Consider the following 16,353-nt stretch of genomic DNA (forward strand, 5'->3'; position numbering starts at 1 on the left):
TGAGTGCTTTAAATTTTTTTTTAAATATTGAGTTGGTTTAGAATGGAAACGTTTGTCCTATGAGCTGTCCAAAGTATGCGCAGCATTCTTCTCCAGCGCCACATCTCAAAGGCATCAATTTTTTGGCGCTCGCATGCGCGAAGAGTCCAAGTCTCTGCTCCAATATTGGCTTACAAATCAGTAGTTTGTTATCAATGGATAGTTTCTTCTATTCAATCAATTTCTTCTAAGCATCCAGTACATATTTCTAAATATTAAATTGAGTTCATCTCTCTTCTTTTGAATAAGGACTTTCCAACGTAGTCTCTTATCCAAATGTAACCCTAGGTATTTTGCAGAACGTGCAACAAGGAACTGGATGTTATCTATTCTAATGGTTGGTGTCGCTTTCTTTTATAGGTGAAATTGACATGCACTGATTCTTTATCATTCAGATAAATTCTCCATTTTTTGTCGAACAATTGATTTTATTCACTGTTATCTCGAGCTTCTCAGGTTTCTTGCAGTTTTTCATGATGTTCACTAACGGAAAGGATAGCCTGATCGTCGGCGAAGGTGCCTATCATATCTTCTTTTAGGCCTGAAATATCATTGGTGTGTAATAGGTGAGTACCTGCCGGTCCTAGTACACTGCCTTTCGGTACACCTGTTTAATTTTTTTTAGACCAGATTGGGCCTCCTTCTTCTTGACTCTAAATATCTCTTTAGGATATAAGATTTCAATAAGTGAGTGAATTGTTTTGGTAGAACTTTTTTTAGTTTGTGAATAATGCAGTTAGGCCATACTCTATCAAACGCTTGAGCAACATCCAGAAAAACGACTGAAAACTTTCTTTCGTTCCGGTGCTCTTTCTATTAAGTTAGTTGTTCTATGTATTTGATCCAGGGTCTCACAACTTTTCCTAAAGCCAAACTGATAAGGTGGTATGAGATTCCTTTCTTCTGTTAGTGGTTTGAATCTTTTTAGCAATATTTTTTACATAGTTTAGATAGTACAGGCAACAGAGATATAGATCTTTATGTCGAAACTTGATTTTGTTGTTTACCTGGCTTTGCCATCTTATTAATATCTTGCAATCTTATTCTAATTTGCTTGGCCATTTCTAACTTTAAGCATCCTGGCTGCGTTATTCGAGATTTTTTATTCTTGCATCCAGCACATTTAGTTTTTCCAGTATAAGATTAAGCATCCCTTCTGTAGATTTGTTGTAATTTTGATTAACAGTATTATTTTCATTAACCTTCCGATGACCAACATTTTTTTCTTACACGGATAACCAACAGGGGTAAAAAATGACCCCAGTCAAAAATGACAATTAACAAAAAAATTAAGTTGTTTGGAGGGACGCCGGTGTTCAACATTCCTCCATGGAGAGTTTGGAGTAGTTCCAATGTCTCTTTCCAGCGTTTTGTACTTGCAGTAAGTTCAATGTGCCGCTAAGCCTTCGATAGCTAAGTGGAGAACTTTTAATGAACCGTAAGATGCTGTAATTCTGGTCTGTTGAATTGGTTATGTAAATAAAACACTTTCTATTTTGCTATGACTGTAATGAAGTTGAAAAGGGCGAGAAATAGAATTTTATATGTGAACATTTGAGTTAACAACTATTTTTACCGTGAAAGCGCGCCGCAACACAAATTATTTACACTCTATCGGCTTTATGCAAAATTGCCAACAAGCATGCAATATTAAACCAAAAATTCAACCCTGAATAGTTCTTTAAATAGTGTTTAACTTTATTAGAGTATCATTTCGGAAGAGATCTTTAAAAATTAACTTTTTGAATTTACATATATAGAAAAGTTTATTTTGTACGTCACCCCTGGGCTCTTGGTACTTGAATGTGGGCTGCTTTTCCTGGAATCAGCTAGTCCTTGAACACCACTTCTTGAACTAAACTATTATCACTGTTTTTGTTCACAGAATGTTTATTTGTCCGTAGAATAAATAACGCAATCACTTTGTCTCTTGGAATTATTGTCTATTCGACGAGAATATCCGAAAAACGCGACACTTACAATGTCTTTTAGAAAGAGTTGGCATTAGCCAGAAATGTTTTTTAACAAAATAATAGAATCAGATAGAAACTTGAATTGAGTGTTTTTAGGCCAGGAAAGTTCGGTCGATGGATCAAATGTGGCTCTAAGGGCCAAATTTCGGCTCGTAGGAACAAAATCCGGGCTCGAAGGAACAAAATGGAGGGACGCCGGTGTTCAACATTCCTCCATGGAGAGTTTGGAGTAGTTCCAATGTCTCTTTCCAGCGTTTTGTATTTGCAGTAAGTTCAATGTGCCGCTAAGCCTTCGATAGCTAAGTGGAGAAGTTTTAATGAACCGTAAGATGCTGTAATTCTGGCCTGTTGAATTGGTTATGTAAATAAAACACTTTCTATTTTGCTATGACTGTAATGAAGTTGAAAAGGGCGAGAAATAGAATTTTATATGTGAACATTTGAGTTAACAACTATTTTTACCGTGAAAGCGCGCCGCAATACACCTTATTTACACTCTATTGGCTTTATGCAAAATTTCCATGTGAAGAATACTCTTCGAACAAGCGTAATGAACAAGAAAAATGTTTTTGCGTGCGTTCTTAAGGAATGTTGATAGTTGACTGCTGTTTTCCCTTGCATCCCGTTAACAAATTTTTCGTTGGGGTGCTTGGGTAAAAGGAGGCGGAGATTAACATTCTTGGAAGATTTCTTCAGGCATTGCGTAATAAAATTACTTATGACTTTTTCAGAGGCGTCGTGGTATGAATATTATTTATGAAATAGAATTTATTTGGGTGGAGAATACAGTTCTCCAACATTCCCCCCGGCGTTAGAGCCTTGTGGTCTAACCTACTCTTCTTTACCTTGATTAGGGAGAACTGAAATTTTAGAGATTGCCCTTGTGAATTGACCATCGATAGTCTTCAACTTGACCACTCTGACTTTGCCATCTTGCCCGGGCATTGTATCAACTACCCGTGCTAAAGGCCATTTTAGAGGAGGTACATTATCCTCTCTCAGAAGAACTAAGTCATTGACTTTTATGTTTTCCCTTGGTCGGGACCATTATGGAGAATTTTGTAACCGGTTCAAGTAATCAACAGACCACTTTTTCCAGAAACTTTGTTGTATTTTTGCAATTTGCTGAAACATGGATAGTTTATTTTCCGGAATTTTTTGTAAGTTTTGCTCAGGATGCGCTGACAGGCTGGAACCAATTATAAAATGCCCAGGACTGAGAAAGGTGTAATCTGAAGGGTCGCTGGACATGGAACAGATAGGCCTTGAATTCATTATAGCTTCAATTTGAACCATGACAGTGTAAAACTGTTCGAAAGTTAAAGAAGAACAGCCTATTAGCCTACGCATATGATATTTTGCGCTTTTTACTGAAGCTTCCCAGAGCCCAGCCCAATGAGGAGATCTAGGGGGGATAAACTTCCATCAGGTTTGATTTTCAGAAAGGTATTCCATAATGGTTTGAGAATTAGACTTATTTTGAAAAAAAATTTATAAGTCATAGAGTTTGTTTCTTGCACCAGAAAAACATGTGGCATTGTCACTGTAAATGACAGTTGGGTTACCACATCGGGAAATGAACCTCTTAAGTGTTAATAGAAAGGAAGAAGTTGTTAGATCAGAAACAACCTCAATGTGCACAGCTTTGGTCACCATGCACACGAAAATGGCTATGTATGCCTTGATTTTTGGCGCTTTTTGGAGTGAAGAAGATTTTAACAGAAATGGTCCACCATAATCTACACCCACTTTTTGAAAGGGTCTTGTTGTAATGGACAACCTATCTTCAGGTCAATTACCCATAAGCTGTTGTGCAGGAGTGCATGAAAATCGGAAACGTGTGGTGCAGTTGCGAATAATTCGTTTTTCTTCATTTAGACCATTGAGAGGCCAGAATTTCAAACGAAGGTTTGAGAGAACTGTTTCCGCACCAGCATGCCCCAATCTGAGATGTTCATTTTTGATGATAAGATTTACGATAGGATTATTGGATGGAAGCAGTATCGGATGTTTTTGCAAATAGTCTATGTCGAGACAGTTCGTAAGTCTGCCTCCAACTCTGAGAAAATTAGAAGAATCTAAAAATGGTTTTAGTGAAATGATGTTTTTATTTGAAATAAATTTGTTATATTCAAGCGCCGAAATTTCTTTTGAAAATGCATCACCCTGTATTTGCTTGATGATGAAATCCATTGCATAATTTAACTCCGCAACAGAAAGAGGTTCAGAAATTTTTTGTTTTTTACAATTACAAATAAAACGAAATACGTACGCTACTGTACGTTTTAAGCGTGAAATATTTGAGAAACGTGAGAAAATTTTTATCCAGAAATTTTCCACATTAGAATTTACCACAAGGCTTATTTTTCTTTCCTCGGGCAGGTTTTCGAGAACTTTGTCATTTACTAGATTGAAACATTGAAATTTTTATCTCGGAAGCATATGGGACCTTTCCACCAGAAGTCGCTATTGAGAATTTCAGAACCAGACATTCCTCGAGAAAGAAGGTCTGCGGCATTTTGCGCAGACTTTATGTGAAACAATGTAAAGTTTTGAGTCAACTCTTGGACAAGAGCTACCCGGTGAGCCACGAAAACCGACCACCGACTTGGATGACTTTTACACCACGACAGAGCTACTTGGGAGTCTGACCAGAGGCTGACTGAATGAAATTTTATAGGTTGATTTTCAAAGATAGAAATTATTTTTGCAACAAGTTTTGAAGGGAAGTGTTACCGTCTTTAACGGAGTTATCCTTGATTTGGAAGAAACTAATGCACAAGAGATGGTCTCATCTGAATAGAAAGTTCTTAGGTATACGCATACGCCATAAGCTGCCATGCTACTGTCTGCAAATCCATGAAGCTCAACCTTCAGAATTATTTTTTTAGAAAAATAGAAACGAGGAATTTTTAATTGTTTTAATTGTGACAAGTCCTGTAGAAAGTTGTTCCAATCGTTTAGAATAGTTTTTTCCGAAATTTCTGTGTCCCAGTGAATTTTTTGCAGATAAAGTTTCTGCATAAGCATTTTGCCTTTAACAATAAACGGATTTATGAGTCCCAGAGGGTCGAAACATCTGCTATCTGCTAATGCAGATAGGATTTTTCTTTTTGTTACTGGTGGGCAGAAATTATTTTCGGGGACGGAAATAGTTATTTGGTCTTCCGCAGGGTCCCATTTTAGGCCTAGAACCTTACTGGAAGTAGAATCGAAATTTAGGTCATATTCCTGAGTAGTATTTTTTGAATGTTCTGGGTTGATTTTTTGTAGGAATATGGATGTATTTGAGTGGAATTTATGTAAAGTAAACCCATGGCGGTTTAGAACAGAATTTAATTGCTGAAGTATTTCGAGCAATTCTTGAATATTATTTGACCCACATAAACCATCATCTACGTAGAATTGGTTTTCAAGAAAGTGTGAGGCCAATGGGAATTGAATTTTATTTTTATTTGTAATTTCTTGCATGAAATGGGGCACTATTGGTCCCGTATGTAATAGTATTTAATTGAATACATTTTATAGAATCGTGGGTATCGTCCCTCCACAGAATATTTTGTAGAAAGCGTTGATCTTTGTTGATCCACGTCTGTCGAAACATTTTTTGAATGTCACAGGAAAATATGAATTTGTATTGCCTGAAACGAACCAGGATGTCGAATAAATCGGGTTGAACCTGATACTCTTTTAATGAAATGTCGTTCAGACTTTTTCCTGTAGAGCTTTTACAACTAGCGTCCATGACGACACGCAAAGTTGTACTTTTATTTTGTTCGTTGATGACACATAAATGTGGAATAAAATATTTTTTGTCCGAATTTTCATTTACGAACGAAAGAGGTACGTATTCAGCATGCCCTAAAGAAATATATGTGTCAATGAAATTTTTGTACTCGAAAAATAATTTTTTATCTTTTTGGAATTTATTTTCGAGCGACAGAAAACGCCGTTTGGCTATAGAAAATGAATCACCCAGTAATTGGTGTTCTTGTGCACTTTTTAATGGAATATCCACTTCAAAGCGTCCATTTTCAAGGATCTTTGTTGTAGTTTGAAATATTTGTTCGGCCAGCTCGTCAGCTTCCGACAGAATAGGTTTTTGAGAAAGTTCTTCCATGTTCCAGAATTTCGTGAGCAGCTCGTCCGTGCTACAAGTAGAAAGTAGAGCAACATCTCCAGAAGCATTGTTTGCTGCTGTAGGTGCCGTCAAGTGAGGAGCAATCACGCCGGCAATTAGGTACCCCAGATGCGAAGCCTGCAAAATTGGAAGCCTAGGGCCCAGAGGAATTATGTCAGGAAGAATTAGGTCGTAGCACAAATCAGCCCCAACCAAGATGTCTACCTGACTAGGTTTGTGATAGGAATCGTCGGCGAGAAAAACGTCCCCTGGAATTGGTAATTTTTTTGTAAGAATGCGGAACTGTGGAAGATTGCAAGTAATAATTTTTAAGATGGCACATGAAATTTTGAAAGACTTGTTATTATAGTTAGAATAATGCATTTTTATGTTCACCATCTTCTTTGAAACCTAATTACTTTGGCCTATGCCAGAAATATTTAGAGATATGTCATATGGCTTGTAGCCCAGCCTATCAGCGAGACACTGGGTACAAAAGCTATTTTGACTTCCCGTATCGAGTAACAATCGGGCCGTTAAAGGTTTCCCGTTTTTTTCGAAAATTGTGACTTTGGCCGTAGCTAGAAATATGTTTAAATTTTTTACGGACAAAGCAGAAAAGGAATTTGTAAAAGGTTCTTGCCCTTGAAACGAAGGACCTTGAAAGTTTGAATTTGACGAATGTTCGCGTTCGTAATTGTTTGAATTTGTAGAAATAACGGACTTTCATTTTTATGGGTCGTAGAAAAAGTATTATGTTTACCCGAATTATTATTTGGTGCCAGAATGTGAAGAATTGTGTTATGGCGCCTTTTACAGACGGTACATGCATGTTTTGATGAACAATTTTTAGAATTATGCCTACCTAGGCAGTTTACGCAGAGACCTTTTGAATTCACGAATTTTATTTTGTCATCATGCTGAATGTTTTTGAAAAAGTGACATTTGTAAATTTTAGTAACTTGTTTTTTGCAGAAAATGCAATAAAAGTCAGAAACTAAATTATTTGACGTATTATTTTTATCTGAATCCTCTGATGTGTTATTACTGGATGCATGATGTGAAACTTTTACGTTTTTGGCTTGCCTAGGATTTGTATTTTCCAGGCTTTCCAGAACAATGCACCTTTTTTCAAGAAATTTAAGAAAAACATCTAATTTTGGTACATCTGAATGATTTCGCTCCGTTTCAAAAAGTCTCCTTGTTGAAAAATCTAATTTGCTTTCTAGCAGGAAAACTAAAATTATATCAATGAGCTCTGCACTTGAAAATTGTAAATTTTTTAACAATTGCATATTTTTGTTACGGTGGTTAGAAAATTTCTGAGGGCTTGCGGTGAGCTGTTTCTTAGTGTAGGAATGTCTATGATTTCTGTTAAATAAGAATTTATGATTGTGACCTTATTCTGATAGCGGTTCTTTAGAATATCTAAAGCAATCGAAAAATTTTCATTTGTGACTTTCAAAGAATCCACTAACTTAAGAGAATCATCCTGTAGGTAGCTTTTCAAATAAAGAAACCTTTGGATGTCAGAAAGGGACTGATTTTGTATTATCAGTGTGTCAAAGAGCTCATTAAAACTTTCGAAGTCGCCTATTTTCCCGGAAAATTTACAGATACTGATTTCGGGTAATTTTACGGCCACTTGCTTAGCGGCAGCGACGCTCCCTGTATTGGTAATATCCAATGATCTAATCGAATTTTGTATTTTTGACAGAACCGAAAAATAATTTTCTTCAAATATGGCACGATCACATTTTTGAGAATCGTCCAGGAATTCAATGTCATCCTGTACGTTATTGTAGTCAGAGAAAATTTCTTTTAATCTACCTTCTCTTGTTTTCAATGAGAAAACATCTTTTTCCGAGTCGTGGTTTGCTTCTAGCCACGTTTGAATTCTATTAACAGAATCTAGAATGAAATGCTTTTTGTTTAATAATTTATTTAAACCTTTTTTGCTCATTGTAATAACTTTAATTTGTTTATTTTTGAATGAAATTATTATTTATTTTTGAATTTTGACAAGCATGCAATATTAAACCAAAAATTCAACCCTGAATAGTTCTTTAAATAGTGTTTAACTTTATTAGAGTATCATTTCGGAAGAGATCTTTGAAAATTAACTTTTTGAATTTACATATATAGAAAAGTTTATTTTGTACGTCACCCCTGGGCTCTTGGTACTTGAATGTACCACTTCTTGAACTAAACTATTATCACTGTTTTTGTTCACAGAATGTTTATTTGTCCGTAGAATAAATAACGCAATCACTTTGTCTCTTGGAATTATTGTCTATTCGACGAGAATATCCGAAAAACGCGACACTTACAATGTCTTTTAGAAAGAGTTGGCATTAGCCAGAAATGTTTTTTAACAAAATAATAGAATCAGATAGAAACTTGAATTGAGTGTTTTTAGGCCAGGAAAGTTCGGTCGATGGATCAAATGTGGCTCTAAGGGCCAAATTTCGGCTCGTAGGAACAAAATCCGGGCTCGAAGGAACAAAATGGAGGGACGCCGGTGTTCAACATTCCTCCATGGAGAGTTTGGAGTAGTTCCAATGTCTCTTTCCAGCGTTTTGTACTTGCAGTAAGTTCAATGTGCCGCTAAGCCTTCGATAGCTAAGTGGAGAAGTTTTAATGAACCGTAAGATGCTGTAATTCTGGCCTGTTGAATTGGTTATGTAAATAAAACACTTTCTATTTTGCTATGACTGTAATGAAGTTGAAAAGGGCGAGAAATAGAATTTTATATGTGAACATTTGAGTTAACAACTATTTTTACCGTGAAAGCGCGCCGCAATACACATTATTTACACTCTATTGACTTTATGCAAAATTGCCACGTGAAGAATACTCTTCGAACAAGCGTAATGAACAAGAAAAATGTTTTTGCGTGCGTTCTTAAGGAATGTTGATAGTTGACTGCTGTTTGCCCTTGCATCCCGTTAACAAATTTTTCCGTTGGGGTGTTTGGGTAAAAGGAGGCGGAGATTAACATTCTTGGAAGATTTCTTCAGGCACTGCGTAATAAAATTACTTATGACTTTTTCAGAGGCGTCGTGGTATGAATATTATTTATGAAATAGAATTTATTTGGGTGGAGAATACAGTTCTCCAACATTGTTTTTAAGAAATAAAATAATATATTCGTAATTTTAATGTTAGTATTGTATCAATAAATGATTAATAAACATTATTAAAACATATTTTTAATTACAACTGAACAAAAACAGGAATCATCATTCTGAACTTAGAACTAAAGAAATTTTAAAGTGTACAGTAATTCACGTCGCGTCGCCACAGGTATATCAAAATTTTTTTTTTCAGTAGTGAAATGTTCCTTACAGACACAATGTTTACATTTATCGCATTTCGATGTGAATTTTCTGTCGGATGATCGACTGTAAATTTTACATCTGCCACGTTTCCTACGATTTTCTGTTGGCTCCGCATCTTCAGAATCTTCTGAGAATTTTGTTAGTACCATATCTGGGCTGTTTGAATGATGTAAACCTTCACGCGGTCGGGATTATATAAAGGGCGTAACTCAGCATTTCTCATCCTTTTACCCTTTGCGACCCAATCTTTCATAATTATTTTCACCGCGCCCCCCCTCGTTCAAAAATTTTGACAAAAAACAGTAAAATCTTACTTTTTAGTATTGAGTGCTATTTATGATTATAACTCCTATTCAGTGTTCATGTGTATTTTATTTTTTATTTTGTCAGAATTTTGTTTTGCTTTGATTTTAGTAAATTAGTTAATGATGGTGTATTTTTTATATACTCACGCCCCCCATTACTAAAAGCGCGCCCCCATAGGGGGCGCGCCCCACAGGTTAAGAATCGCTGGCGTAACTAGCTCAAGGGCCAAATCTTGAAGCAAGAGCCTCATTCGAAAAGATGTTCCATTTTCGTAGTCTTCATATTTATCTATGTACAGGGCAAATGCAACAGGCACAGTCTAAAATAGATTTTGATAATTCGCAGTGCAAAATTACTCGGAATTCCACACAATAGACGATTTTTACTTCATATAAAATTGAAATCCAAATTCAGAAAATATGTTTTATTCGTAAAATATAGGGAATTTTTTTTATTACAAAATATGAGGGTATCTAGAATGATATTAAAGTCAAATAAAAAAATAACTAGTTAAAAATTGAAAATATTTCTGAATTTATTAAAGAAAAACATATACTGGGGTCAAAATTTACCCCTCTTGGCCATCCGAAGGTTAATATAGGTACTGACTACTTCATTATAATATATGGTCTAGTTGCTTGTTTGTTGTTTACATTGGCTTTCTCTGCAGTTGGTTCTAGATTTGAAGTTCTCTGTTCTGCTATTTGGGACTGTTTCGGCTACTCGAGTTTTTCTTCATCATTTGTTTATTTTTTATTTATTGGAGTCCTTAGCCACCATACACCCACGATACTTAGCTGGATAGCTTTGTCCACAATATACACACTTAACCCAGGAGCAGTCGCGCCGTGCAAAAAAATCTCACATTTTATCCTTTTCCGTGATAACTTGATGAACAATTTTGTAACATTGCTTTCCACTCGTAAGTGCCTCGAGGAGGATCGTAGTAATGCGTGAATTTTTTTTTTATTTTTTTTTATTTTATTTTCTTTTTATTTTTTTTTGTGGAATTTATGGGTATGGTGAGAACCAATTAGGTTTAAAATTGTTAGAAATAGATATTTTTAACAAAACAAGTAAATAAAAATATTATAGAATAGAAATTTGTTTTAAATTCGTATTTAAATTTATATTGTGAGATTTTTTCTCTACGCGCGACTAACGACGTAACTGAAGAAAGCGCCACTGCTCCCGGGTTAAAAATATCGTTTATACTTCAGGTTGATTGGTTTAATTTTCTAACCTGTGTTTTTTGTTGAATTGCTTTCAATTGCATTTCTAGTTCAGCCATTCTTATTTTAATTTCTTTGATTTCATTTATTACTAGTTGCCACCGTGTATATAAAACCTGCTTATTGTGAGACCTTGCTTATTTTTTTTTTGAATAAAGCCATGAGCTTGATTTTTGACTCTTCGCTTCGTTATCGATCATTCGCTATCTGTACACTAAACTGATACGAAGCGAATACGTTCGATAACGAAGCGAAGGTTCAAAAATCGAGGTCTTGGAAAATTGTTATCGATCGTATTCGCTTCGTATCTGTTTAGTGTACAGATAGCGAATAATCGATAACGAAGCGAAGGGTCAAAAATCGAGGTCCTGGTTCGATTGCATAAGCATATTTTTTGTTGTGATCAGCTTGTGTCAGCGGATGATCCTGTTCTGATTGTACGCCATTTGTATAGCTTGACATTTGAAGCAGTGACTGTATCTTCTAGAATAATATATTAGAATCCAATATTAAACGACAAAAAAGTTGTAAAATATGTATTTCATTTCATAGGCGTCCCTTTTTAATCCATTAAACTACAGTGGAGTTGAGAAAGGGAAGGCTTGGAGACCCTTCGAAACAACTAGAAAAATCGAGAAAAAAATATTTTCGCTAGTTGGGTTTTATTGGCCACGCCCTGCTAACACATATTATAAATTTACTTTTTACTTTTATATTATTATTTGTTTTTTTACCTTGGATACGGTTACCATAAACACAGTTGTTATATCTTAGGGCATAATAAGCGGGCATTATGGGCTATAACGCCATGTTGTATAAGAAAAAAAGCAAATGTTATAGAACAAAGTTTGTTTTTGTTATTTTAAACAATTTTTAAAGGAGTAAATATTATAGAGCTAAAACTTTTTAACTTTCACAATCTTTGAAAAATATTGAAAATTAACTACTATCCTCTGAATCTACTGAGTCCAATAAACTATTCCTAAAAAGTAGTTCCAAACACACTAAGAATTATTTTCTTTAAATTCTACCTTGTCACGTATAATATCAAGTCTGATGGTCATTATTTATAGTCCAGAGAAATAAGGATATTCTCAGGACAGTCAAATATCCAGGTATCTGAATACTTTTTTAGTTATTGTAGACCTATAGGAAGAAAACCTACCTGTTTCCTGCCTAGAGTTCGCGCCTGTTTTCTTGTTATCAACAATTTAGTGCAAAAAAAGCGTTTTTGTCGATTTTTTGCACTCTATTAAAACGTATAAATAGTTGACATAAAATTACAAAATTTGATTTTTTAGAACATTGAGCAAGCTTCAAAGCGCCAATTTTTAAATGTTAAAAGTCAATTTGTTGCTTCGCAAATTGCAAAATAGATGAAAATATGTATTTGTTAATAGCTTGTACTAAATTAAACTTAGTTTTAAGTTGTTCTTTTAGTTTTTGAACTCGTGCATTTATCGGCTCCCAGCTCCCCCTTCACTTACCACGACTAGTCATAATTTGAAATACATTTTTAAAAATTCGTGTAAATTACCAGTTTTTCAAATATTAAAAAAGATTTTTTAAAGTTATTCTAAAGGTTTTTCAAAAATTTGGCATTAATATTTTATATTATATTAGATAATTTTTTATCTTTTTTTATACATTTTGATAGTAACACTTTTCTAATTTCATTTAGCGTAAGCAAAATTGCCGTATCTTCTTTATTTTCTGTCTTATGTTATTGTAAAATAATGGTCTTTGGGATAAACAAATAGCATAACTTTTAAACTAGTTAATGTATAGATATCAAATTGAGGGTTTGTTAAGTACTTCAATATCCAACTTTGGGTGAAACTCCAAAGTTAAATTTATTAAAAGTTATTAACAAATAACGATGTCAACTTATTTTGCAGTTTACGAAGGAACAAATTAACTTTTTAACTTTTAGAAATCGGCATTTCGAAGGTTTTGTCAATGTTCTAAAAAATTACATTTTGTGATTTTATGTCAACTAGGTACATATTCAGTTTTTTACTGGTGTGCAGAAATCGAAAAAATCGCGTTTTTTGCACCAAATTGTTAATAATTACAAAACGGGCGCGAACTCTAGGCAGCAAACAGGTATATTTTCTTCCTATAGGTCTACAATAACAAAAAAGTAGTCAGATACCTGGATATTTGAGTGTCCCGAACATGGTCTATTTCTTGCTTATTTCCCTGGATTATTATAGGTAAGTTAAATAAAATAAATTATGAGACGGAAAAATTTGTTTTGATTTTCAACGTAACAAAGCACAATGGTTAATTCAATATTCAAATTGTGGAATATTTTCAGATACACAGTCAACAATGAAAAATGTAAAAAACTAAAAATTCTATTAGCTTTACATAATAAACTGCATACAATGCTATTACCTTTTGATTAAAAAATGTTTTATTCAACATTATTTATATTTTTAGATAAAACTTTTGACGAATGTCGAAAATTGCGAATATTGACGTATTATGTGTTATAGCCAGGGAGGTAGTGTCAAATTTGACCGGAGCATTTTAGCATGGCTGGTTTCTTTTTATTTAGGTAGGTGTTCCAAAGCTTATTAACAAATGATGTGTCAGCTGGCCAAAAACCGGGGATTTTAGTCAAGAAAAGGTAAAACATGAAAGTTGATGGACCAACGCTACAGCTTAAATGTCAAATATTTATATATGTTACTCAGAACATTTAATGGACTTGCTTACTTGGCTCCTACGTTTCACTCAGGAGATCGGGGTTCAAATCCTGGCGCGGAAAATTCTTTTTGTTTTTTAAATTGACATTTTATTTTGAAAAATATTTATTTTTATAATACCACGTTTTTATTATTTATACGAGACAATGTAAAAGAATCTGTATGTCTTTTATAGAATCGCAAACTATGCATTTTTGGTCATAATATTATGATTGATCTTAATAAGCAAATTTGTTGTACATGAACCCCTGAAGGTTCCTTAGTGGGTAAGACCAACAATCTAAGTGAAAAGGGAGATATTATTTGTTATTTTTTTGGACAAACTGTTTTTTCTTAATTTTATATGTTGTAGAACCGAAAGATACAACCCTAAATTTTCACTTCTATCATTAACTCCCATGTTTTAATAGAAATCTAAATATTTCCCTATTCTCTATAATATATAAAAATGAATGTTTGTCTGTACCTATGTCCCTTATAGAATCGTAAACTATGCATTTGGGAGAAAAAAGTATAGGTACGCAATATTTTTTAGTATTTTTTGGCTTTCTGGTAATTTTAGGTATTAAACATTCAAACATTATTTAGTTTTAAGTCGGTACGGAGTTTGCCGGGTCAGCTAGTTAATAATAAAAAAGTATTAACTCTTTTAACTCTATTAATTATTAAGTATATTAAGTATATATATTATTAAGTATTAACTCCTTCCTGGGTTCATGTAAGTACAAAAACTTTGCTGAGGTCATCATATGATTAAATGCATAGTTTACGATTCTATAAGGGACATACAGACAAAAATTCATTTTTATATGTTATAGAGAACAGGGAAATAATTAGATTGCTATTGAAAAAATGGGGGTTGGTGATAGAAAAGTGAAAAATTAGGGTTGTATGTATCTTTTGGTTTTACATCACATAAAATTATGCAAAAAACAGTTTGTCTAAAAAGATAAAAAAAAATGTCGGGAGAGGGGTGGGGAGGCCAACCCCCTTTTTCACTTAGATTGGTCGTACTAACTCAGGAAGCTTCAGGGGTTCATGTACAACAATTTTGCTTATTAAGGTCAATCATAATATTTATGATCAAATGTATATATGCTATTTCATAAGTTCTATGCCTAATTCTATAAAAGACATATAGATTTTTTTATATTGTCTCGTATAAATAGTAAAAACGTGGTATTATAAAAATAAATATTTTTCAAAATAAAATGTCAATTTAAAAAAACAAAAAGAATTTTCCGCGCCAGGATTTGAACCCGGATCTCCTGAGTGAAAGGTAGGTGCCAAGTAAGCAAGTCCATTAAATGTTCTGAGTAACGTATATAAATATTTGACATTTAAGCTCTAGCGTTGGTCCATCAACTTTCATGTTTCACCTTTTCTTGACTAAAATCCCCGGTTTTGGACCAGCTGACACATCATTTGTTAATAAGCTTTGGAACACCTACCTAAATAAAAAGAAACCAGCCATGCTAAAATGCTCCGGTCAAATTTGACACTACCTCCCTGGCTATTATGTATTTTTCCTATAACCAGGATACTCGAACAATTGAATTATGGATATCAAAATTGAACAATGCGGTTAAACACGAATCTAACTAATATAAAAAGTCAATTTTGCAATAGATTCTTCTTCCATTTTCTATTTAAAATTATTTTGTATATTTTTCTCATTAACTTGTGCAAAATAAAGAACTTTTCTGTGGAAGTTGGTTTGCTCACGATAACTAAATAATGACGATATGTTAAGAGAATGGAACATACAGTTGAGTTCAGGATTATTTACCCGTGCGTTATTAATACCTGACGAGACAAAATACATACTTTTTATCTAGCATCATTCTCTTCCACAAATGAAACTAAAGACAAACCAGCTACCGCCTGTTATTAAATAAAGACACAATGTGTCATGTTATTTTTATAAACGCTCTAGACTCAGTACATCGAAACGAGATAGGTACAAAAAAACTTTTGGAACGTTTTCAGCTTTTAAGTACAATTTGTGTTTGTGACATTTCTGGTTTGTTTACTTGTCACTGTCAGTTTGTTGGATTTTTTGCTGTTTTACTTTATCGTACTATATACCTAGTATAGTATAATAGATAAAGTTATAGGATCGTGCAAAAAAAATGTTTCAGATTTCACTTTTTTTCGACGTTTTAAGTCCCCCTGAGTCTAAAAAGCAAATAAAAAACCTGTCGGAAGTATGTACGTACGTACGTACGTACACTTCGCGTCATATAAAACTGGTACACTTTTTTTCCCCAATGTAAACCTGATTTCAGATTGACAATTACTGTTCGTGAATCACTTCGTTGTTGCCATCACAGATAACGGAATTGCACTAAATCTAAATACAACAAAAAATAACGTTTAAAATGTATATTTCGAATTGTAATACATATATTTAAATTCCACACTTGTTATTGTAAAAATTATTTATTTTGTATTAATTTCAAATCAAATTTTTAATTTTTCCAGTGTGTTTTATTTATTCTACACAACGTAATGCAGATTTGTCCTACAATTTACGAGAAACCAATCACACCTCTCGATTTGACATTAAACACAATAATTTAAAGTCATGTCAAGATTTATTATCTATCATTATTTTTGAACTGAAAT

The sequence above is a fragment of the Diabrotica virgifera genome, chromosome 6 (genome assembly GCF_917563875.1).
Source record: "Diabrotica virgifera virgifera chromosome 6, PGI_DIABVI_V3a".
Classification (NCBI taxonomy): Eukaryota; Metazoa; Arthropoda; class Insecta; order Coleoptera; family Chrysomelidae; genus Diabrotica; species Diabrotica virgifera.